General features: G+C 39.9%; 1 long non-coding RNA gene across 2 annotated transcripts in view; it reads left to right on the forward strand.

Annotated features, from left to right (window-relative positions):
* Positions 1-25,675, forward strand: part of LOC111270350 (uncharacterized) — a 30,191-nt gene that overhangs the window by 480 nt on the left and 4,036 nt on the right. Inside the window, exons 2-3 of one of the 2 annotated variants that reach the window (XR_015314925.1) lie at positions 8,813-8,892; positions 24,865-25,310. This is a non-coding gene — a long non-coding RNA (uncharacterized LOC111270350). The remainder of the gene's footprint in view (positions 1-8,812; positions 8,893-24,864; positions 25,311-25,675) is intronic. The other variant, XR_015314924.1, reaches the window with a different exon arrangement.

Genomic DNA, 25,675 nt, shown 5'->3' on the forward strand with positions numbered 1-25,675 from the left:
AAACCCTTCCTTCGTTAAAACGTTTAAGAATTACAAAATACTTAATAATTACGATCAAATCGCCGTTTTACCAAATATGTGGACAGTTATTATGAATAGACATGTAACAGTAGTATAACAGGTATTGCAGACATACTACACTTTAAGAACGGTGCCAATGAATACCAGAGTGATGATGGAAATGATGACTAATTTTTACTCCGTAGGTAAGTGAACCTAATATGTTTGTGCTTAGTGTTTGCACACTTGTATAGTAAACACTGAAGCTCGACAGTACCGATAAACCTATAAGGACTAGCATTTTCGATCGTGTTACGGCTCTTTTTCCAACGAGACACAGATACATGGCTAGCAAAAAAGGCTAAGCCATGCAGAAAATTACTATACAGATCCATCGCCCAACATCAGCTGACCGACCGCTGAAACGCCGTACGCAATTACGAGATGGAAGAAATGTCCGTTTAGAACAACGAATCGACAAATGGAGTAAGCAACTCAAGAGATGACTGTAACTCTCATAGCATATGGCTCATACAGGCGGACAACGAACGGCAGATATACAACCGTAATAGGTACCTCTATACTTAATAGAAAACCAGTGAAAGAGAAGCCGTTTTTGGCAACGGCTTTTTCGGCCGGAACGTGGAACCGACACGGAACGTAGGAATTTGCCTATTGCACAATGGGCAACTGTTTATTGTGTAAAATACGGTAACGGGCAAGTGCCAACGACTATGACAGGGTGCCGCGTCAGCGACTTCCGCCTATTGTGCAAGTGCCGCTAGATAGTTTTACGGTAATTACTATAATCGTCGCGTATAGAGCTACATAAAACATCAATGGTTCAATATGCGTTTGACGCTGGCACTACTCTGCCTCTTACGAATACTACTATAGGCTTTTAACATTGTTTTTGAGGCGGTCCGAGTGAATTTGAGAGATAGACGAAACTTCCATAAACTAATTATAATTATAATGAAATCAGAAATATAATATAGTTAGTCCTAAGAAATAATGGTCAGACAAAAACGTTCGCCTAAGCGTATTTCTGTCATTCGTTTTCGTTGTCAGCGTACGTTTATACAGCGTTGATGTGGCATATAGCGCTAACCATCTGAGGCGCTTCAATTAGGTATTCCAATTTAACGGTAACCCTGTATCAATAGGACTAAATTTATAACGAAATGATGATCTCGACACAATGTCGAACATACGTTATTAAGTGTCGAAGAAAAACTAAATATTTAGTGTTGTCTGTCACAACTGTTCTTTCTCAGAATTCATGGAGGTTCTTTCCATGGAAGAACATCTTTTTTTGACAGCCAGGTGCATAGCACGTTTGTTCCGATATTTTCATTGCCCAAATATATATAGTTTTATATATATTATACAGTTTTATATATACAGTTATAGTTTTATCTTACGAAACCATTTAAGGGATTGCTATCACCACTGCAGAGTGTTATGTCGACCTACCGAAAGCTGGGAACGGAAGACCAGTAACGTGATCAATCGAAAGCAACAACAACCTATAGAAATTTTACGAAGCTGTCTGTTTCCAGCACTTTACGATTTTAGATTTAGTTGTTCTTCCGCTAATAACAAACAGGTATAGTAAATCAGATTGAATCCGCACTATAGCTCTTTTTTTAATTAGACGTGCTCATCTAGACCAGAGAGCACCTGTGAAGTTCGCTTCTTACGGACTTATGAAACAAGTATAAAATCAGTCGATGGACTCACTCAGATAACAACGAATTTTAATGCCAGCTTCACTAGACTAGCGCACACTTTCCACTTCAGAAGCCGCTGAAGTCCCATTTACTTCCCGCGTGATACGTTAATTATGGAAATAGTACTCCATTACGTATATAATATACCTCAGCATACTGCACAAAGCGAACTCGCTTGATTATGAACGTTATTAGTCAATTTCTATTGCATAGCTAGTCTAGTCGTTCCCGGATCTATTCATTATTATAACCGTACCATACTCCTATAAGGGAAGCAGTCTGTGGAATGTGTGCGGCTACAATATGAAGTATACAAACTTGTATTCCAATCTGAGTTAAAATTGAGCCTTAAAATAAAGAAGCACGCCTGTCAGTTAACTTCAACAATGATAAGATTACATAGAAATACAGAAATGCACATGTATGAACAAAGATGTACACACGCCGCCAGAATCAGTGAGCCAAAATGACTAGGCTGCCAGGGAATCTGACCGCTTTTCGTTGTTCTGATTCCACCCCTTCGTTTCCGAAGTTGGATCGAATCCAGGCGCCTCGACTAGCCATCATTGTTGATTCAGTCGCTTGTTGTATAGTACAATAAAGCGTTCTATTGTCAATCAGACGACGAACTTGTTCCCTCCTGTGATGTCGCGGCCAAAACGGAATTACTTAGCCCTTCCGCCTAACGTGCGTCCGTTAAACGCGCCAAATAAATACAACCGAGCTCCACGGTTCCCGTGTCAGCGTCCCGTGCCGTGCCGCGTGACGTCCAATATGGCGGCTGTTATTCAATCACTGACCATTCTAAAGGGAATTCGACCAGGAGAATGCAATCCAATACAAATTAAAGGTTCTTAAAAAGAATAATCTTGGAAACGTTTCAAAATTATATATAAGACGTTTTTATTTTCCGGTGCATCGACGCCAGCGGACGGTACCCTCTCATTCGTATCTTACCGATATAAATTAGAGGATTAAGTATTTCCGTAGTGGCCAACGTCTGTACGGAGATGGCGACGTAATGGAATTACAACACCTATGTTACGCTAAACGAGAAAGCGGACCAACTAAAGTACTGCAGAGGTGCAAATTATCTAGATAATATTATGGTAATATTAAGAGCTAACTGGCTTGAATAAGGGTCCTGGCTTAAAGCATGACTGTTTTACTTGCTAGTCTTTGCAGCAGACTACAAGGTATACCTCGTAAGATAATACTGCTTAGGCCTATTTACACAAATATCTACCAAACAGTCAAAAGCTTAGATATTTTATCTAGGTATTACCTACATTGAACCGAGGATTATGAAACATGCTGAATCGGTTCGTAGTATCTAGAGTATTTGCGTGCAACAATATAACAACTTTGACAATTGGTATAACACGTCGAGTGTTTTTCCGCAACAAACAAACAGAAGGAATAACTTAAACGTATATTACACAAGTAAATAGCCATGCTTTTGCGTCATAATAGTGAATCCCATGAATATGGGTTATAAGTCTAATGAGTGCTATTGTGATATGAGACGCTTAAAACAACATATCTAACAAATAAACTATTTTGACAAAAGTCCATATATATATATATATATATATATATATATATATATATGACATATGTCAGAAATAAACTGGGCACAAGAGGCGATTTTGTTCAGCCCAATAGTTGGCAATATACGAGTTTGTAGCTACGTTAGCCCCTCAGCATGCGTTCTATCCATAGAGGCATTCGAAAGTGAACGCAGAGCGTTTCGACATACGCAAAGCTACGTTACACCGATATTCTGAATGAACTTTTAGTATAAGCAGTGAGGTTTTTCAATAGATATAATAGATGGACCCGGCACTCAAAAATCCAACTGTTACAAAATTGACCCACGGATCGTCCACTGCAACTCACCGCCAGACGTGCAGTGCAGACAGAGATGTTACGCGCAACATTTATGTATGTAGAAATCAAAATCCATGTTCAGACCCTGGTGTGTCATCAGAACCCTCGCAGTATGTACACACGCTGTTTCTATTCAGCTGGTCCGCCATGTCGATAGATTGCTTTCTCTTTTGTGTACAGAAGCGTATAGATCCACTGATATGCTCAAGTTTATATATCCATGTATGAATAAACGCCATCAATCATGTTAGGGGCAATTGTTGCTTTAACCTTCAAAAGAATTCGTTGTTATATACATTGGAAGAATTATAGAAGAAAAAAAAACGCTTTCAAATGTCTACGTTCGAGAAAAGATGTACTATACTGTTACCTAATAGTATATAAGTGCCCGACGGAGCAGACCTGATGCAACATAACTGGATTGACATCTAACCCTAGCTATTATATTATAACGCTCCAAGAATTGGGCATATATGGGACAGTTACCATATGTGCCGCTAACAAAGCTATCGGACTCACATTTGTATGAAGCTAATCGGTGTTATTGTTATTTTATCGTTATTAACAAGTATATGAGGACTTCACCGGATGTGATGACCCATCCGGCATATGGCCATGATCCTTTTTGTTTACTGATCGTAGCTGCCTCGACGCCCAGGGGCAGCGGCAGCTCCACTGCGCAAAAAGAGCCGATACTGTGTAAGTATCGCCCTGCGGCATCTCTGCTCTCTGCTGGCGGGGCAGCTGTCGTGCTCCTTATTTAATATTAGCAGACGAACGCATGAACAAAGTGTATCCCGTATTGTCCTGTTGTTCGTTCGCGTGAAGTTGAGCACCGTCTAATAAGCGTTGCGGTACTACAGACAGGCGCACACAATGACAGCGGCAACAGGTCCTAGCGATCGTCATCGTGTCTCTACTATTACAACCGTCATAAGCATAGGATAACTGTTTTAATCGTTGCCAAACGGACGTTAACTCTCACCAAATCATTCGATATATTGAGTGATTAATCGGAAATTGAATGATGACGCAAAGCATGGCCTGCAACGGACAACTCATCCCGTCAGCAGATATAGTATTTGATCAGACAGTGACGATCGATAGCGCCGCAGGTCAACCGGCTATTCAATGAAATTGATTTTGCAGTCTATGCGGCACCTGATAACTGGACATGGACAAAAACATCTGGAAAGCTGGCGAAGTGTCTGCGCACACGCTCATCGCAATTTGATTGTACGTCAATGACTACACAGACGCTGAAAGATTATGCCATCATATAGTAACTGCCGCTTCTGCTACTATTTACTGGAAGATGGCACGACCACAGGCTTACTAACTAATTAGCAGATAACACAGATGTTCGCGATGGCAAATGGCGAGGGGGGCAGAAGGGACACCGACTGAACAACTGGCATTTATTCGAAGATGGGGCCGAAGAAGCCAGTGGGGGGTTATCGCGGCGAGCCGCGTAATGCCTGTCAAAGAAAATGGTACAAAACTCTGGAGGCTTATGCTAGCGTGAATATTGAATGTTGAACTATCGTTCACTGTTCGATATTTACTTCCTAGACATCATTGAATTAAATTTACTGGGCAAAAGTTAATTTAGTAATGTAGTAGGAAAATCATTGGGCTGGCTAATAACAGCAACGGCGGCGGTAATAGCAGTAATGGTGGCCGGAGCAACAACGGTCCACTCTGTCAACCGGCAGACTGTTAGCGACCCAGACACAGATTTTGGACACTGTGTTGGTAATCGGTGGGACACGTACACCTGTCTTACATAACATGAAGATTAAACTTAATTCATAGGGCGACTCTAGCTCAGTTGTATTTTGCAAGATCAGTTGATGATCGGGCAAGGAGCTTTATTGAACATCGGACGATTGGTTGATGACGCTGGTGCTTCTTTACGCCTCGTATAAATTAGCTTTTTCGAATATGTGTATATTGTGAATGAATACGCTGACAAATGATATTGTTTTACTGGAATTTTTTGCGTGTATATCTCTGACATGGCAGCTCGATCGCTAGCATCATACAATGCAAAGACTTATACCATAGCTACATTTAGTTTGTCTCTAGTAAACACTTTCATCTAAACACGTCCTTGTGTACTACGTGGACGCCGCAATAACAACTGAATCAATGCTACTTGACTAAAACGTCTCACAAGGCTCATTATTTCAACATGCAATAGCACGAATGACAGTACAAAAACAGCGATACGCAGTAACAAAAGCAGGACTTCTGATGGAATGAAAAACAATGTTGGCAAATGCTTGGGATTATTCATTGAACTGCTTCGAACATTACGCCTGTTTGAAGTAGCGCTAATTTGACTGGCACTTGTGAAGTCCATCGCGACGTCTACTGGTCACTGGACTATGAGCCTATTTCTGCACAAGACCCCCTGACAGTCATGTGGTTGCATCAACACTCTGAAAATGGGGATGCCACTGACGTTAACGCATAGCGAGTTTGCCTGCGGCACTTGTTTATTATGCCGACCCAGCATGTTCTTCTTTATCGTATTCCTGTTAATTGTCATCAGACGCTATCGAGTCTTCTGCGGCGCCCAGCATTGGTTAACCCCACTGACCCCAAATCGTGGTTCCGAAACTCGGGACCGCAAAGCGTTGCGTCGTCGCCAGAACAGCAGCATCGCTTGCCTCAGACTCATTCTAGAGTCTTAGCACCCGCTTCCAAATCAACTTCCACCAGTCATTTCGTAACGGGAAGAGCCAGTCATCCGCCAGCTCTCCGTATCTGACTAGCATAGTTCTAGAGACAAAGGCTGCCAATAAACGCTCGTTCGCCTGCTACCATCTTTTTTGAAATCACTGGTTAGTCCGTTATTTTCTAGCGCAGGTTTCTTATACATGGCCTACCTTGAACTCGCACCTCCATTGCTACATCCGGTGTAGTTTCGCTGAAACGGCATGTGAGTAGATAAGCGATTTGTTCACGCTGTCTTCGAAAGATTAAAATGCATGAAGGAAGAATCGACGCATGTTGGAAACAACATCGTGGTATAATACGTTTGCGTTCATGCTGAGTGGCGATGGTAGCGTGGCGGCTATAGTTGTATTAGGAGCAACGGAAACTGTCGAGGTCATTTGTCTCATCCTCTCTCTCTCCGCTGCCCCCGTAAACATGGGCAGACATTACGATTACTTCGAGCTGACTGAAGTTGCGTAGTAGTCTTTAATCTACTACCATCACGAGAAAAACTCTTGCCCTATTACCGCAGTAATTTATAGAGCCGGCTAGAGTATTTGGCCCTGATTCGATAATCTTTCTCTCCTGGTCCGAATACCTCAAACAGCAAAAACAACTACGCTGAACCCCACGCTGCCGGACGCAGCCTGTTTCTCGTAGGCGTAACTTAGTTGATTTGACTTTACTGGCGTACATCATAGCCGACCAAAGACAGATACGTGTATTTAACAGTTCAAAATTTTATAGCGTTTCTATTGAAACAATAGGACATTATTGTATAATCATTCATTGCGGGTGTCACAGTGCCAGAAACCCATGGTGTTTGCTAACTCACAATAAACGATGGTAACAAAACGATAATGCTCTCTGACATCTCGCTTTGAGTCAGTGCGTATTTGCTATAGGAACGAGTAGAACGGGCTGAACTTCGGAGAATACAACAGGAAGTTCTCATATCAGATGAGTGTCTTTGTTTAGCTTACTGCAAGCTTGCTTTCCATTGGTATTAAGTATCGATGGATTGAATGGAGTTTTCTCCATTACCTATAGAAAACTTTCCTTTTAGCAAACTGTGCTACAGTGGCCGGAACACGGACAAAACTGAAGACGTTTAGGCAATTCGATAACACTTCACTATTTATAACGAATATGTTTCTGCAATAGCAACATGATATGTATTTTTCGTTGAAAATTAATATTATTTTAATTATTATATTAATTTGCTTCATACAGATGTTTTATTGTTGCAGTTTTCCAATAATATCTAGCCCAGGAAAGCTTGCACTGGTTTGCCCGTTACCGCTTCGCTTCCGTTGAAGCGAATACCAGATACGTCTAATAAACACTTCCGCCAGGGATGCCCCTGTCGATGAAAGAAAGGTATTAAAATTAAACTACAATTAAACCATGATGTGGCAATAGGCTTTTCAACGCATATATCCTAGCCTTATACATCCTGCTTAGATAGTAGGGAACAGACGGAGGGATAGATAATAGTAATAATAAAAGCAAGATGCAATCATGAGTCTGACTGATCCAGAAAACACTTCTAGTAATGGCGACCGTAGAAGTAGCGTATGGAGCCAAAATGCGCTAAAAACTACTTTGAACGTTTAGTTAACATGTAAATAGGACCGGGCGAGTGATGAGACGTGAGAAAAGAGGAGCATGACAACGTCCAGGGTTATTTCGTTATCAGTAAACTCAGTTAAACCTCTAAGTTTGTAGTATGGCTGTGAATGAAAAAACATAAATCAACTGCAGAGTTGAAACAAACAAAATCTTGCAGCGGAGTTAGTGGGAGCGTTTCACTAATAAATATCAAATTGCTGTCCTGAACGGCTGATTCTGTATCAGTTACTGTCGGGTGTTCTTGGCACAGAACCTGTTTTCAACCCCAGTTAGTATCTGGCTACGTTTTACCCTTCGTTGTTTACCGCGGAAAATGGACGAATCGAGTACGGTATAGATTGTTAACTGTGACGCTTGACAAATATGTGTGCCAAAACGTTTACCGGAAGAAGTTTCTCGGAAGTACTCTCCGCCAAAGCAGAAGTCGCCTATATTTGAGTACCACCTATCCTGATTCCTATTATTTCCTATCAATTAACTATGCCTGACGAATGTCGTTGTTGGGCACTTCTTTATTTGCTAGATTAAATTGATTTACTGGAGTCCATACTGTTTTATCATAGTTTCGTTAAATGGCTATCGAAGATTTTATATTTGCTTATTTTTCTAGAGATTTCTGCCAAATGTCATTATAATTATTATTTATGGGTTATCTTTATGGGTACCGCAAGTACGTTGGGCATTATTACGGCAATACGTTCCGACCAGACAATCTCACCCAGTTGCTTGAAGCTGTCCTCAAATAAGCGAGCAATGACATCAGCAGTACATGTACATGTGTTATATAGTAAAAAATGGTCTACATGCTAAAATATACATGTACCTTTTTTCAGCGACGGTCGGGGACACCCCTACAAAACATAAGACGATGTAGACCTTGGATAATGACAAGTAGGCATAAAGTAATTGAACGGTAAGTAAACTGCGAATACGAAAATCAATTACAACATATTTTTATTAATTGTCATGCCGTAATCCTTAAAGGTATATATATATCTACGGTACTATCCTTTGTCCTAAAAAAATGGTCAGTTGACTTCAGTGCTCCGGAGAGTCACGTTGCCCTCTGGCTAATAAAAATATCCCGGGCGAAACCATTACAAATAGTCCGTGTAGAGCTTTTAAGGTGCAAGAAAAAACGGGGCGTCCTAGGGAATCTACCTAGAACACTTTCTGACGGGACTCATGTGAAAAACAACCCTAAGATGCTAAGTTTAGTTTTTAGCACATCCTATAGTTAACTGATGACAGGTTTTGTAACTTCTCTTGACATTCTTGATAGTGCATTTTCGAGACACTTTCTGAATAGAACTGAAGTTTTGCAACGCTGATGAAAACTCAAATAACTTAGCTGGGTCTACGACAATAAACGTTTTCTACAGCTTTATTGGACAGGCTCTAAACGAACATAAACTAAGTAAATTTATTCCAATTAGTAATATTATAGATTTGGAATTTAGGTTTTTTTTTTTTCTTCTATGGCATTCGTGCATGTCACGATAGCTCTCGTGAGGTATTTGTATGCACAAATGCGCTAATATATAATATTTGCTGACGGCCAATGTGAAATGAAAAAGAGCCTGAAGACTCATGAAGGTTTTAAACGGGAACGACAGGTGCTAGAAATGCTGTATGTAGAATTACGCCAACCTGCCGCATTTCCCCTGCTAACACATATGTTACCTATCGTATCTTTGGGGACCATTTCATGTGTCTTATACTGTCTTCTTTGCAAACCCTTTGAAAAATTTTATTAAACATAAAATAATGTTTTTTCTATTTTCAGTCGGACAACTAAAAGTTCCAGACAACAAAAATAATCACAGCTTGTTTGTGCTATGGTTTTTTTTAATTTATTTTCTCGCCCAGAACATCAACCAGATCAAGCGAGGCACATCCTTTTAAAGTAGGTTTTCTGCGGGATTCATCTGATTACTGCACCGCCGTGTATGTAAACGTTGCCGCCATTTTGTTTATCGTCGCCAGTCACTAAAATATCAAATATATCTGTACAAGTGCTTTGAGATAATGAGAGCACGATCGGTCTTTGGTAACGCTCGCAGTTTAAGGGAGCACTGAAACAATTTACAAGAGAGTAAAAAGTGAAACGAGCCGATTTACACGTCTCATAAAGAAAAATCGTATTATAGGAAATAATATCTATTTTTTAAATTTGTTTATGTTGAAATTGTGCGCACTTTAAATTTTTCTGAACGATAACAAGAACGGGTTTTTCGTGTCGCTGTTTTCCATTATTATTATTATTATTATTACATTAATTGATGAAGTATCTTTAGCACTATGACATTGTACGTGCGTGATTCGCTTAGAAAGCAGCTCAGAGAGAACGTCGAATGAAGACTACTGGCCAGTTGTTTAGAGTAAAAATTAGTAAGTTATTTTTGGCGATGCTATAGATTAGATTTGTCCTAAAAATAGGAAATATTAAGACCAACATGAATAAACTAAAAATTCTATAGAGCAAAAATCGACTGTCGATTGAACCAGCAGTGGCTACCTGATTCAAATACTGATTGTTGCTTTACTTTAAGAGCTCCAATTAGTATTTTAATAAGTTAACTTTGGTTGATCCCACTCTTTTTAACAGTTGAAATAAGTGTTTTCAGACGACGTTACGGTTACTGACGTTAACGGCAAATCTAACAGAGATAATGTGTGTAGTATAGCATTTCTTCTATATGCTACAGAATTACTTTTTCAACGATATTGAGTTTGAAAGAAGATGAAGCTCAGATCAGTGTGAATTTTATAACAGGTAGTCATGGTTGGCGATGTTACTAGGCATAACCTGTTGTTGACGGTTGTATTAGTTGTAGAAATAAACCTAGACTTTCCTAGAATATTGTACGTCTATATACGATATACGGTTGTATACGGTTTTCCATGATTTGTCGTTGATATTATAACAGAAGCGCTTCCATATGACATGCTCATCGTCATTCCATTGAAGCTCAGAATGTTCCGTATGCAAACACTTCAGTTATTTACGCAGAGCAAATAGAAATCTCTTGAGCTCAGCTCCGCATCTATTTTCTGCCATTAGTTTTTAATTTTTGTCCAAAATACGACAATTAAAGTCACTCATCAACAGTCGTGCGTCAATGCTTCTGCAGATCACACTTTCACAGGTGACAAAACATCGTCGTGTATAAAATACTACATTTGTCCGTTAGTCTTTAGTATCCGTTTTAATAAATGGCTATAAATAAGAATATGCTACAAGCAGAAACCATATAAACAGTTACCAACATGTATCGGTTGGTGTTTTTAAATTTGAGGCTTTAACTGTAGTCCTTGAGCATATGGACGTAATCTAAATATATCCTTCGTTGGGCGCTTGAACTATCTAATCTAGTAGGTTTCTATAAAGAAGATATGTAATATTCTGTAATATGTTACCGCAAGTGTAAAAACATCCAGTTATCAACCATTATCCGTTTTTGATGCATACAATGAACCGCTTCGAAGCATGTTCATCTATTTTCTGAAGGGAATCAAACGCATTTGTTAGTGCCTCGGTTTCTGGGGTGAAGCCCAGCTTGTGAGGCATCTATATATTCGATCTTGCTGCCACACTTGATCGATTTCAGTCGTTCACACGCAGTACGGCGTGCTTTCCAGATGAAAATGCTATTTTAATGATATTTTATATTTTACAATCATAAATTATTAAAACTCCAAGTTGAAGTTGAAAGAGTGGAAGTTATTTTCAAACACGATTAGGCGTTAACTCTTTTCATTTTCTTCTGCAGGGTGTTCTCAGATAAATCACTCAGTAACACGACAGCCTATAAGTAAACAGAATGAGACGAAAGCCACATCGACTGATCGTGTCTGATTGGTCTACCTACAGCCCCTTCGGGGCAAACTCGGATTATGTTAATTTACTTTACTATATCACGACAAACAGCGATATCCGAAAACCAACAATCTGCCGGTTAGGCAGATCCATATTTACATTATTCGCGCATTATTTGTCAAAAAGGAGTTAAAATTATGGTTTGAAATTTCAGAATCAAAGACAAGCGGAATTTAGGTAGTAAAACATTTATGGCGACCACGTAGCTGGAACGATGATTGGGTTTAGAAAATAGGTCATCATGGAACTCGCGTTATGTGGCCAAAATGAACCTTCCTACTTTCCCAATAAGTTAGAGCCTGATTCTTTGTTATATTCACAATACCTTTAACCGTTAAGCTTCATTTGAGCTACATATACACCGTACTTCGTAGTTTCCATTGCTCGCTGTTGTTTTGATTGAGTGAATATTTTCGGTGTAGTAAAAAGGGCAAAGATCGCCTTTTTTCCATCTATGTTAATTAATGGGGCTTGCAATAATTAAAAAAATAACTGAATGTGTTTCGCGTTTGCCATTTTTTAACATTCTAAGCAGCACACGCGCTGACATTGAACTACTGTTTCCTTAATTAATCCATGTAACTGTTGGCTACGTATTTAGTTAGCAAAAAGCTAAACAATATTTTGCGGTCTAATGAGTAGAACAGTAGGATGAAATTGAAACGTTGTACGTATTGAGACGTGACGCGACGTAATGAAGTACGAAAATGTAGTATTATTTGTGAACAATTTGAGGGTATCGGTATTTGCCGGTGGGGCAAAATTATTTTGCCATGATAATAGGATAGACGCATAAACACGCAGCGATCGATAGGCTATAGTCAGCACGGACTACCGTGGGCTTTACTCTGTTTAGCATGGAATGGATAAAGGTAAAGTTCGTCTACTGTGACCACCTTTTTCATTTAGAATACCACTCTGCCTCTTGAGACGGTCGTCAGGTGATCACCCTCTCAGATGTTTATGAGCAATGACTCGCGTATCATCTGCCATCGCTCGATCGATATGCTTTCCTTAACAGGTTCTAGTTCTGCATTTTCCCATGTCACAACACTATCTGGATACCGTGAACTGAAGTGGGAGGCTAGGTCGATGTTTACTTTGCCTTCGTTTAGTTGAATGGTCTTTTTGGGGCTGATTGTTTCTTCATGGGTTTCTGATACGGTAGAGATTTGATGGCGTAATCTAAAAACTGCAATATGCGGGCATACGCAGAACCCGTCGAAGTGTCCTGTTGCTTCTGTTGCTAAGACAGTCACTGCCGCTCGCAATGTAGCTGTAATAGCAGTTGCTCGTATTGTTATAGTTATATTACAGGGCTTTCTGTGGCAGTCTAGAGGATACCGATCCTGTCCCTTCTTCGTCATCTGGGTTTTCTCGTTTGGTAAATTGGTCGAAAACTAAACAATCGAATTGCGAAGCTCATGTGGTTCGATCAACGAATGTTGTGTTTTTATTTTTAGGCGGTGACTCCTTGCAGCTTTTATACAGGCGGTAGGAAACAGCATATCGTTCTATTGGAGAAATTATAGGTAAAGACCACTCCGTCTAGACTGTTAACGGGTCAAGTTCTTAATGCTATACATAAAATAGGTAATTTCGAGGATTTATTTACATACAGAATTATAAATGCCAAAAAGAGAATAGACACATTGAGACTTCTTTAGAAATTAACAATAGGATATAATTAAGATAATACAGCAGCTTAGGGATAACAAGTATGACTGGCTGAATAGTGAGCCATTTGTTGCAGCCGCTGCCATCTATGAGTAGTTGCTTCTGCCTATATATCGCGGCATCTGTCCTAGAAATACCTGAGTGCAGGTTCATATTGGTGCACAACATCAGAGGCGAGGCTTGTTTTATCTCTCCATATACTTTCAATAAGAGTGTTTTCAGTTTATACAAAATGTGATTACAGTGAAGACACGTGGCAGTAATTCAACTGGCTGCGCGTTGCTATTGAAGTTGTACCTGCTACAGGTTTAGTGACAGGATGCAATGTAACCTACGTTGTTTTTAGAAAAAGCAAATCAGTGAGAAACATCTTTTGCCTTCAGCGAAAGTTTTTCAGATAACAAGATGCAGGTTTAACGTCGATACATAATTTCTTTTTCCTACCTGTGCGCCTAATATGTAAGTGGGAAGAACAGGCTCCTACCTTTTACTACAAGCAAATAGTCAATTGGTCAAAAATAAGTCCTTTGCCCTTAGTTCGCGCTCAGTTTCTTCCATCAGTAACGTCGTTTGACAGAACGCTAGATAGTTTCGGTAGCACGTGATCGAGCGATTAGTACGCCATTATGCGTATGTAACAAACTTTTCACTCGTCACCTCACCTGCACAAAAGAATTCGTGAAAGCTTTCCTTTCTCCCTATATTATCCGAGACTTCTAGTCGTTAGAAATGCGTTTGTGACCTTATTAATCCACTTAGTAACAATTACATACCCAAGATGTACCGTCATTTTATTCCTAATCATGCACATTTGTAAGCGGATATATGATGCACACGATGTAGTTATTGATACTTACTTAAGACAGATAGTGGCGACGACGACCGATGCAGGAAGTTAAAGGCGGGGGCTTTTCCCTTTATAGAAATGTTACGCAGAACTGTCACTGCATAGATATGATAACAACGGCAGGATTTTTACATTAAGCGTGCGAAAAAAGATACCTCTAGCACGTGTCGAGTGCAGTAAGTGACAAAACACCATCATTGTTTGAGAAATGTCCGACGATAATAAAGCTAGCGAGTTGTCAGGACACTGGGCCGAGCGGCATCAGTACAAACGCATACCAAAATTTCAATCAGACTAAATATTGTTGTCAAGATAATTCATTATCGACCATGATTATACTCCCATAGAAATTGTACATTTCGTTTATTTATTTCACTTGCTTATCTCTGCCGTCACGTGTATGCTTCGTTATATCGAAAACGTATATAGAGGGTATCCATTTCAAAAACGGGTCCGCAGTTATGCAAAACGGAGAATTGGCAAGACCGCTATTAAATAGAAAATCGACATTTTGTACACACTTTTGAGGATAATCTGCAAGGAAGGTAGCTGTAGTGTAACCGTTTCGGAGCGCTTCCATAAAGCGTTGACTTGATTGAAAAATCTGCATCCAAACACGTGCTTATACCCTGTCATACATCTAGAATCTAAGCAGACCTTGTTCGCAATGGGAGATAAAAAAAAAAAAAAAAAAAAAGAAGAGTTAAAAGAAGTAGCGTCCTCACTGCAGTCCTGTACCTTCGTGATCGAAAAACCCTCATAGGTCTTGTTGTCCTTCCATGATGCAGCATAGATGCAGCTGTAAAGAGTTTGTTTATGAAAAAAAAAAGCCTTTTACGCTGTTTAATTAAAAAATAATCTCTTCTTAAGTAAGTTTCATTATAACAGAGACCGCATAGCCACACAGAAATAATTAAATTCACATTAGCTTTAGTAGAGTATACGTGTCAGAGCGTTCCTTCAGCGTTCTACCATTACCCTTCAATTTCCTACTGTCATCAATCGATAATCTACGACCAACTATTTTCATTCGTACTCAATGTTCATCGGAAGTCCGAAAATCGTCAGAAATGTCACACAAGTGTATCTACATCTAAACCCACGATTAACAATAACAGTATCTAATGTAAGTAGCTATATATATGTAAAGCTATATTCTAGATAGAATATAAGCGATAAAAACGCAATTGAAAAACCTGTTTGTGTCGTATACTTGTCATTTACGTATCGTTCAAGCTCATACAGCTTTATGAAGTGTCAGCCATCTGTCAGGTAGGCCAACTGCCATCCATAAAAACAGATGCTGACCGATCAGGGGGTAGAGAGACAATGAATTATGGAGAACGACTCTCGCTTTCAATGGGTCGCCGGATGTCTGGCCATGGACGATTATTTACAAGGCGACTAACATATGCTCACAGCTACAACATGAAGACGGACGATAAGGAGCAACTTACAGTTTCTAAGTTGATGAATAGATACTAGTTCTAACGTTAATGCTCGCGCTACTTATCGGGCAAGGTCTTCCGGCAGCAGCGGCTGTAGCTGAGTCAACTCTCATTTAGCTTAGTGGTGGCGATAATAGATGGCGGACAGTGCTAGATTTAACTTCCGGGACTCGGATATAGTGTGTACGCGGAGCCTCGTCGTAGGACAAATATGGACTAAGCAAAGGGAAGAGCGGTATCACTTTTGATTTCAGAAGTTCAAAAGCTTTTACTTTTGTCTATCTAGACCGTTACTCAGCGTCAGTATCCATGTGCAACTGTAGAGACATCATGGCTATTTGCACTACTACTACTAGTGTCGCGGTGCGGTATTCGATGGCTAACGATAGAATTTCAGTGCAGTTGTAAATTATGCCCTGTTTGTGAATTGAGCTAGGCTTGTTCACAAGGGGTTAAAAATGAGTCGCCATTTGTAGGCTGAGTGAGGTATCGGCGCATTAGATTCTAGGGGTAGTTGTATTGATGGGAAATTGCATTTTATGAAATGGTCGTAGCGGTGCGTCGTACCGTATGGCGAAGTTGTAGTGTTTTTCGATGAATTTTACCAGAAAACCGTGATACTAGCCGAATACCATAAACCGTCGCGGTCCGTATTCAAGTAGCTGTGTGTGTCCCGGTAACCGCCTTCTAGTCGACATAGTAAGTTTAGATTTGAACTTACTGAATGGCCTTATAATAGTACGAAAGACAAGATATATCGTATGTCGTATCATGCTATGCTGTCCTATTATCAGTATCTATCCTAACGCGAATTTTATGGCTTTTGACTTAGTTTTTCAACTTAAGCGAATAATTTACATTAATAACTTATAAACATGGAAATGATTTATCTTATGTACTGCCGTACGGCATACAAATATTTGTGAGTTCTTGGTACCAGAAAATGTAAAGAAGAACTTGATTATATATGTTAGCCTTTGAAAACGCATGCGAAGTGTTTTTTATAAATTTTTTTTTTTTTTTAAATTACGCTATTAAGCACCCGTTGAGCAGGTTTTAATAGACAATCGATGCCTGCGATCTTATTGAAGAAATTGCCGAAAAGTGGAAGCAGGCTTGCAGTTTCGGACGTGTAGCCAACGTTAGAGATATGCCGGTGTTGTTGCTATCCAAATACTGCATGCGACAGATGGTGGTCATTAGAATGTGTCGACACCCAAATAAGGATAGTTTCTCTAGCTATACTTTTCACTATTCCACTGTTTTTTTTTTTATTCCCATAGAGGGTATCCGAAAGTACTCCCCCTTTCCTTAATAGACCCATTGTACTTTCGTCGTTGAAGTAAATTTCACGTTAAGTTCAGGCTGAAAAAAATACCAAATATATACGGATAGAGAAGCTTGCTGCGTATAGTAAAGATATAACAATTGAGAGGGCTGTTCGGAGAGGTCTGCCAAGTAAAAAGATGCGATTGTGAACCTTGAGGACGTTTCCCCTTTTCGGTCGGCCATCCAAGATCGATGAGAGTCTCAGGCAGTAAGGAACCGGTCAGCTAGCCGAAAAGATAAGCCGCGAGTATTTGGCTTCACCATACCAGATCTATAAAAGTTTTTATGACGTTTTACAAGAGCTTGAATATGATGTTTTTTTACATCCTTCATAACTTCTGCAGCTCTTGCAAATGAGTTACGACTGTTCTCAATAGTTGGAAAATCAAATTCATAATAGCGACATCTGAAAGTAAAGAAGATCTAGAAAGCTAATTAGACGCTTTCTTCAACGCCAGATTTGACAATTTTTGGTAAGAAGTGATAAGCAAACTAGATTATATCGACGACACATACATAATGTATGAATTTACTGCTAGAATTCAAGTAAAAGACTGCGTTTTTAGGTAAATAAATCATCTTTACCTATATTAGAACCTATTACAATAATGTCCTCAAAGCACTACCTATCCTGTGTCCTATGTATAATTGAAAATAGTGCCGAGTCCTGTATCCTTGTCCATCTAATAATATAGCCCATCTCTGAATATGTTTCCTTCTCTAAACACGGTCGCTATCTTTCCATATAGCAACGTCTACTGGCGTTTTAACCATTAAACATAGACTTCGAGTATCTTGTCTAAGTTATCTAGTTGTATTTATAAAAAGTTACGAAATCCTCTCTCTTTCATCAGTTTCGAATGGTTACATGAAATACATTTCAAGGAACAGTGTGGCACAGATGTCACAACACATATCCATTACGTACTTGACTCATACGGTTCTACTGTTGCTCCTTTTACTATGTAAAGTTATCGGTTTAAGTGCAGTAAATGTATGTATGCGTAGCAAATATGCATTTTATATTATTTATTAACAAACCGGAGGCATTCATATAGAGATAAAAAAAAATATTAACACATTAATAACGTCGATGAACCCTGTCCCACTCACGGAACATTTTACCAGTTGCCAATGGCAGGCGAGATCACAAAACGTTTGTCTAGTCAACTTATCTTCTACGCACTATAAAGCTTGGTAAACTCAAGAACCGTTTTTTGCCGCCACAGCGAATTATTTCAACTTAATGTGACACAGATAACAAGTTGACTAAGAGAAGAAATTTTAAATATTGTTTTTCTATATATCGTTGCTGAAACTTCTGTGAAAAGTGAATAATTAGGATCTAAGATAATGCCAATGCATCACTTTAGGCAAACTAGGCAAGTTTTTGAAAACATGTTATATATGTATTGTACAACACAGGACCTTATAACGTCACCCTTCACTTGGGCGCTCTATTAAACGCTACATAATAGGTTTCAACATTTCTATTGAAAAATACGTTTCTACTGAGCTGGAGTACGATCAAAAGATCATTAGTCACCTACTAGTTCATCATGCGTCCGTGATCTTTCAGTTGGCGTTGTTTACAATCCAATGTGCCGCATTATATTTGTAAAACCTATTTTTACCTACCCGCGACGCGGGCGTACAGCCCAGGTTGACCTTAGAGGAAATCTCCCCGAAATTCAGGATCGTGATCAGCCTGTACACCTACGACTAACAGCTCTACAAATAACAGAACGGTCTTTCGTTCAGTGAACACCATCGCTGCAAGCCATTCAACCGCGATTTTTCTGTGTGTGGTCAGTCTACTATTTCTGCGGCCGTGTTTTTGTCTTTTCTGGAGTTCTGTTGCTATCTGCCATCGTTATTACGTGGGACGACCCAAAAGCGCTTCGTTCGCGAACGATACGATATGATAAGAGCGGATAGCATAACATAGGCATGCATGTGACTGATTAAGCGGAGCTGTCTGATCCGACGTAATAAGTACTAGGCGGCACAGACACAAACACAAATACACAGAAACTGGGTACAGATGTTCTTCTTGACTAGTGGTCAATACAGAACAGAAACTTTGGCGCGGATCATCGTTCCGTTGATCTGTGCCGATTTTCTTGTTTGATTGTTATTGAAGATCGACATAGGTCGGCATACAACTAGAGGCGAAATGTACCGGCCGTAAGAGGAAGGCTGCTAAGGCCACTGTTGCTGCAGGCCGCGGTAACAGCAACACCAGCAACTACAACCAGAACAGTTTTTATCGTATAGCCCCATAGACAGGCATATAACGGCTGTTACTGGTATAAACCTGAAGGGCACTCATCGGGCGAGTTAAGTAAAGCCATTATACCTGCATACAGTCACTACAACGAGACAAACAGAAATATGAAAAGATGCTATATATATACAGCCGTTTTCAGAAATCGTTGATGATACATATAATCGGTATAATAGTGTGCCTTGCTTGTAATTGTATGCGCTTGTAAACGATGATCACCGTGCGATGGTAATCATTTCTAAATGGACAGAGCCAACTTGACAGCAAGAACAGCAACGATACATACCTCGTGTCTTCTCTGTACACAGAAGTGGCATGGGGTCTGAGTCTTCCAGCATACGAACTACTCGTATCGTTTAAAGCTCAGCTTTGAATATCCGCAACTGATATTTGAACGCTAATCATCACACATCAAGCTGCATTGCAGATGATGGGGAGCGAACGAGAGGGGGACAGGCAACGAAATAGTCAGGGCAACGAAAAAAAATCCTATGCAAGTACGTACCATTGAAAAATGCTATCTTCCTCCATGGCTTGCTCCGAAGATAACTATTATGAGCAAATATATGCAATATGTTATGCGGTAGATGACGTTGCTTGAACCTAGCTTTCGTTGCTGTCATAACTTTTGCTATTTATATCGGATTAATAGGGGCATCTTTAAGGGTTCCATTAAGACGTTTTGCCAGGTTCCCTATTTGGGTCATGTATGGCTATACATTGTGATACACTGAGGCCGCGGCGGCGCTGTTGATAAAGATGCGCACACAGAACTTTAGCTTGTGATAATCCTAATAATAGTATACAGGTCGCCATATAACGGTATACAACAACTAGCGTAACTTTTGCTTACAAAATAAAACTTCCGTAGAAACGTACGTCATGAACAAACTTAAAGATGAAATGGGGCTCTTGCAGTAAATGTGACGGACGCTATTCGTTAGTTTATATGACAATTTACTTAAAGTGAAAACGCCTGAGCAACCGGTGAAACCCAAAAAAGTACTAAACTTTATTCAGGCACAGAAATATCAATGGATTGCCAAATTCTAATATAGAGCACCATTGCTAACTGCGACATTAGGTCATGGTTAACTTAACCGAGATATGTTTAACTCACAGTCTCCGTACTATACGTGTGCTAGAGTTAGGTATCATATCGAATTAGAGATAACTAACTTTAGATACATAATCTGTTTTATTACAATGGATCTACGATAACGAGTGGATCTTCCTTCGTGCGTGGCTATGCTGTGCGCACAAATTACTAGCAATCACGATAATATATATGTCTATATTTATATGTGTGTCAAAAAGTAATCGCGTTTCTCAGCGTTCTCTTTAGCACTATTTATTTCCTTTGAAAATAATCTTCCTCTCTCTTTTTTAAATTTATGGTGTTATAATTCTTCAGTTCTGGGCATTTTTGACAATAGCTGATTGTTGCACTTGTCGGGATCAGAGGTTTATCAACACAAGCCGGAATGTTTCGCTACTGTTCAACCAGAGCTCTATAACCCAGGGGACTCTTTGAGAGCGATTCCCTAGATTCAAAGATGGCGTCTTGGACCAAATGGTCGACAAAGACATTGATTGGGAAGCATCTCTGTCACATGACCATGGTCAGACATTTGAATTTATGGTATCTTCTCAACGATAGGACGGAAATGCCTTGCAAATTGTACGGCAACAAAACGACACGGTTTCTCGATTTTTTTTTTCCGGTACTCAACCACAATGCAGCTACAGCTTTAGACAAGAGTAAAAATTAACGTACAGATCCGTTAGGTGCGTTCATGCTTAACGTTAAATCGGAGTCCTATATGAAAAGGACAATAATTGACGTTCTACCAGTCTGGGGAGTTCTTACATACCGCAGAATGCTTAAAAAGGTCAAGAATCTGTATATGGCTCAACTGCATCGGGTACATAAAGAAAAAATGCACTTGTAGAGGCAAAGCCAATCATATTTAGTCGTTGAAGCCGCCTAGATAGAGAGAAGTTTCAAGACCTCGCGTGAGCAAATTGCAATTTTTTCCAATTACTTCCAAGTGAAATTAAAAATAGCACATTGGATAATGAACCAGATATTAAGAGCTCGATGAGTTCCTTAAGATTAAACTCTAAAAATTTTCAGAAAGGTGCAATAAATCAATTGGTTGGGAGACGGAAAGGGATAACCGAAAATCATACTGGATACGCATTAATTGAATTTACGAAAGGTTTTTTTTGTTAAGTAAGAGAAGCTATTGCCTGTTCGAAATTTAATTAACTGTATGGATATAAATAACGTACTCTTTAGAGCTTATTATACATATATAAGAAGAATTAGGTTCTGCGCCATTTTTGTGAGTGGCACTTATCTAATTGTTTTTAATTTGTACCGAATCGGAAGAATTAGAGAATGAATAGCACAATATACTATTTCAATAATAGATAGAGGTTTGGGGCCACACACATGAATGTTTATTGTTGATCATGCTTCATCGAAGTGAGCGGTTATTCATTGCGCATCAATAGGCGGAGGGCTAACTATTATAAGCTATATCTAGCGTAACAAAGACAGGACAAATTAATGGGTTGGTGCCCCCCTGAACTCCTCCAAGAATATGAACATACGGAGATCAAGGTTTTGACTTGTTCTCACCTTCCATTCTATCGTCATCTTCCCGGTGTTTAGGTGCCGCATCGCGTTCAAAGTTCCGGAATTTCAACCATGAGATTGAACGGAATTTCGTGTGCTCAATTATTTTTTGACCAGAACCGCAAGGTTTACAATCACCACTGCTGCCCCCACTCATATCTCTCTCTTTTTCGCATAAATTTTTCTGGGCCCACCGTTCATAATTCTGGGTAGTGTCAATCTGTATGGTGAGCTAATAACAACGCGGATGACGGTAACAAGGTGAGCAGCTATGTCGACGAGCACAATGTGGCACGGCCGTCTTTCACTGGGTGAAGGCCTCAGACAAACATAAACGAAACTAATATCTGAGCGCGTCATCGAGACATGCCATTTGCGCTGTTCAGTGATTATACCGGTACGTATTATTTTAAGTCCAGTAGTTGAAATTTCCTTTGCCGTCTCTCAAGAGCGTAATCTCCCTTTATCTGTCAGATTGGTTGACTAGTCCGTACGCGTCAGGCTAATGGACAACTCATGACTTGCGCGAAAACTTTTTTCTGGACAATTTGCTCGTCTGCTATCCCTGCACCCGCCGCCCCTTTATTGCCCCCTCGTGCCACATGATCAGCGGATCCTCACTACGGCTCTGTAGGGATGAGGCGTTGTCGTTCTTCTGGCTTGTACATTTCTGCTATTGAATATGGTTTCTTGTACGTGGGCAACACGAAAGACTGAATTTTTTTCGAGACTTCGGAAAGTTTGAACACCAGATCGAAGCGGGTCATGTAAAGATATTCTGGGCCAGCGTGCAGTTCTGGTTTAGCTCGTGGACTTAATTATCCTTAAACGACCAGTGCAGCGCTAATTCACGTAACGCTAACGTTTGCGCAGTCACCGTGCAATCGGCGACCGTATAATGTAAACAGTACATGACAATACTTATTTTGGTATCTAGCGAGGTTTGAACTATGGTCCGTATCAATATGCATATACTGTATTTAGAATGGACGAAAAGGCCACATGAATATGCTAATTTTGTTCGTGAATGAACGAGTTAACCTGCCACCCTGTTAGCCTTTTACTATAATCGTCTTATTATTTACCGCAGAACACGAGCACACATAAAACAACTCCTGCTGAACGAATTTTTCTCGTAGTTCTTTGCATACTTCTGTCACAGCTTCTTTAGATGACACATCATCTTGTCAGTTACGTCAATAGTCCATAGTGTGAAACAGTCAAAAGCTGCCGTCTCTCCCAGCCTGCCAATGGGTAGATGAGTTACCTTAGGTACTGCTAGATGTCTGGATATCTATGTTTCGAGTTCTACGTTCGGTATCGCTGTTAGGTATTCCATCAGGCAAACGGCCGGTTCCCACGAAACGAAGTCTGTCTGATTATAGCCGGGTTCGACGCTACAACGAGTCGCCATGATTAGCAGGCAAACACGCCACCCGTTAAGTTCGAGACGTGGCTAGATCTGTTCATCGCAAGGCTTGCATCAGTCACCGTAGAAGTCTCTATCGGTTTGTAGAAGACGATTAGTTGTTTGGAGATGCATGACGCTGGTGCCTCGTTGTCAAGACAAAGCGATGTTCAGCATAGAAAATACTCCGAGTTGATCGGTCATGGCTGTCTTTCGAGCATGTGAACTTTTCACAGGTTAAGATGATCGTTGCCGTTTGTCGACAATGCGTTTGTTATAGGCAGCGCTTCGACAGGCGGTGAGGTCGTTCGATTTAGCCGTGAAGGTTGTTTGCTTAAGCTACGATAGTAGTCGAGTTTCACTAGAACAACTGTTCTTCATCATCAATCTAAGCTATGCAGAATCCTTTACTTGCCCGAGCAATATGCAGCCTATGTGGAAAAAACATAATTTGTATAGTTTATCCCTCTTATAGCTAGACATATACGAATAGAGCGACTTAGATGGTTGTTGGCGAACGCATGATGTTAAAATTCTAACATGTAACAGCGCCCAACTTCGATCCTCCATTAGTGCTTAGAAAAACGGTACTTCAATAATGATGGGTACAGTGTACCTGCCTGTTCTAGTTTAAGGAATGATTTATATAATCTCAATAATTGAGGCACAATAGGTGTGTTGCTGGATTAGTTGTTCTTATATTAGCTAATTGTGCATGTAAATTCAAATGCTCTTAAAGGCGGTTTTTTTTCTTGCTAAAAAACTTACGCGAGCGGCTCCGTATGGTGTCCAGTAAACAAGATGAAGCACACAGGAACTACACTCATTAACAGTATACCAGGGGTGGATCTAAAGGTTGAATATACGTATCTGGCAAGGACAATGAATAGCTCCAGCGTTAATATAAGATGCACTAAAATCCAACGTTTAAGCTCGGTGTTAGCTCTAAAAATTCGATAATATACCTTCAGAATCGCCGTGGCTAATAATCTATAGAGTACTATCCAAAAAATAGACAGCGAGAATTTTCGGTGATAGAAATTTTTATAAAATATCATATTATTGCTTTTACATGATATCTGATTTTTAATAAACTTATACTAAATACCGTTATTCGACGCGTCAAGCCGAGGGTCGGTATAATTTTTATTTTACCTATAGAAATCACTAAGCGTATAGGGGGTTGGGGTACATGTTGATGACGTACTTATTTAAAGGCATAATTGTTCTCTGCGATCCTAGCGTTTACAATCTTAGCCAGTTAGCTAGGTGAAGACGCGGTACTTGGCAGTACCATCTAATTCAACAGCTGAATGCCGCTAAGTGTTACCTCACCGTGAATCGGATCCGTTTGTTCTGTTTCAGCTGGCTTCTCATAGCCTAACACGCTGGTCAGGTCATCGCTGCACCAACAGAATCGAGTGCCTGATTTGCTGTCTTCCCGCCGAATGGTAGAAATAGTCAAAAAGCATATTTTCTATTCCTGCTTATACCATATCCGATTGTATCGAAATAATTAGCAAAACTATTAGTGGAATCTTTCTTATCTTACGAGCGGAGTAGGGCAACCGTATCGACAGTCGTAATCTTATAACCCTGGTTCCTATAGTGCATACTTATCGACAGCTTTCGAACTACCATAATGGTATGGTAAAGACAGCCGGCGGAAAAGGTTTGAAGACGACTTATTACCAAATACAGACCCCATTGCTTCCTGATAGTTTAACCGATTTACCTCTAACAGCATCTCAGTCACAGCAGAGGTAGTTGGACCTTGGTCGACCAAGTACAACTACGTTATCATAGAGAAGGTAAGCTTTTAGAACACAAAAAAAACGAGTAGAAAAGAAGATAGGACATGTGCCGCTATTATGTGCTTCCACACCGAACAAATATATATAAAGTTGTCAGGTGATGACGAGGCCGATGATATATGGATATGGCTTGTTCAGGGGAATAATGTACCATAGAAACGAATCGGAGTAGACGCAGAAACTTGAGTAAAATTAATACTTTCCTAAAATGGAAATCTATGCACCGAGATTGTTTTTAACCTAGTTAATACCGAATGCGACAAAAGGCTAGGCAAATTAAAGGTCTTTTTACGCAATCGAGGAGTAGTTATTATACATTCTTATAGCATTTAAAGTATTTAGCCAATTGAGCCATGTCTTAT

The sequence above is a fragment of the Varroa jacobsoni genome, unplaced genomic scaffold (genome assembly GCF_002532875.2).
Source record: "Varroa jacobsoni isolate VJ856 unplaced genomic scaffold, vjacob_1.0 scaffold_1466, whole genome shotgun sequence".
Lineage (NCBI taxonomy): Eukaryota > Metazoa > Arthropoda > Arachnida > Mesostigmata > Varroidae > Varroa > Varroa jacobsoni.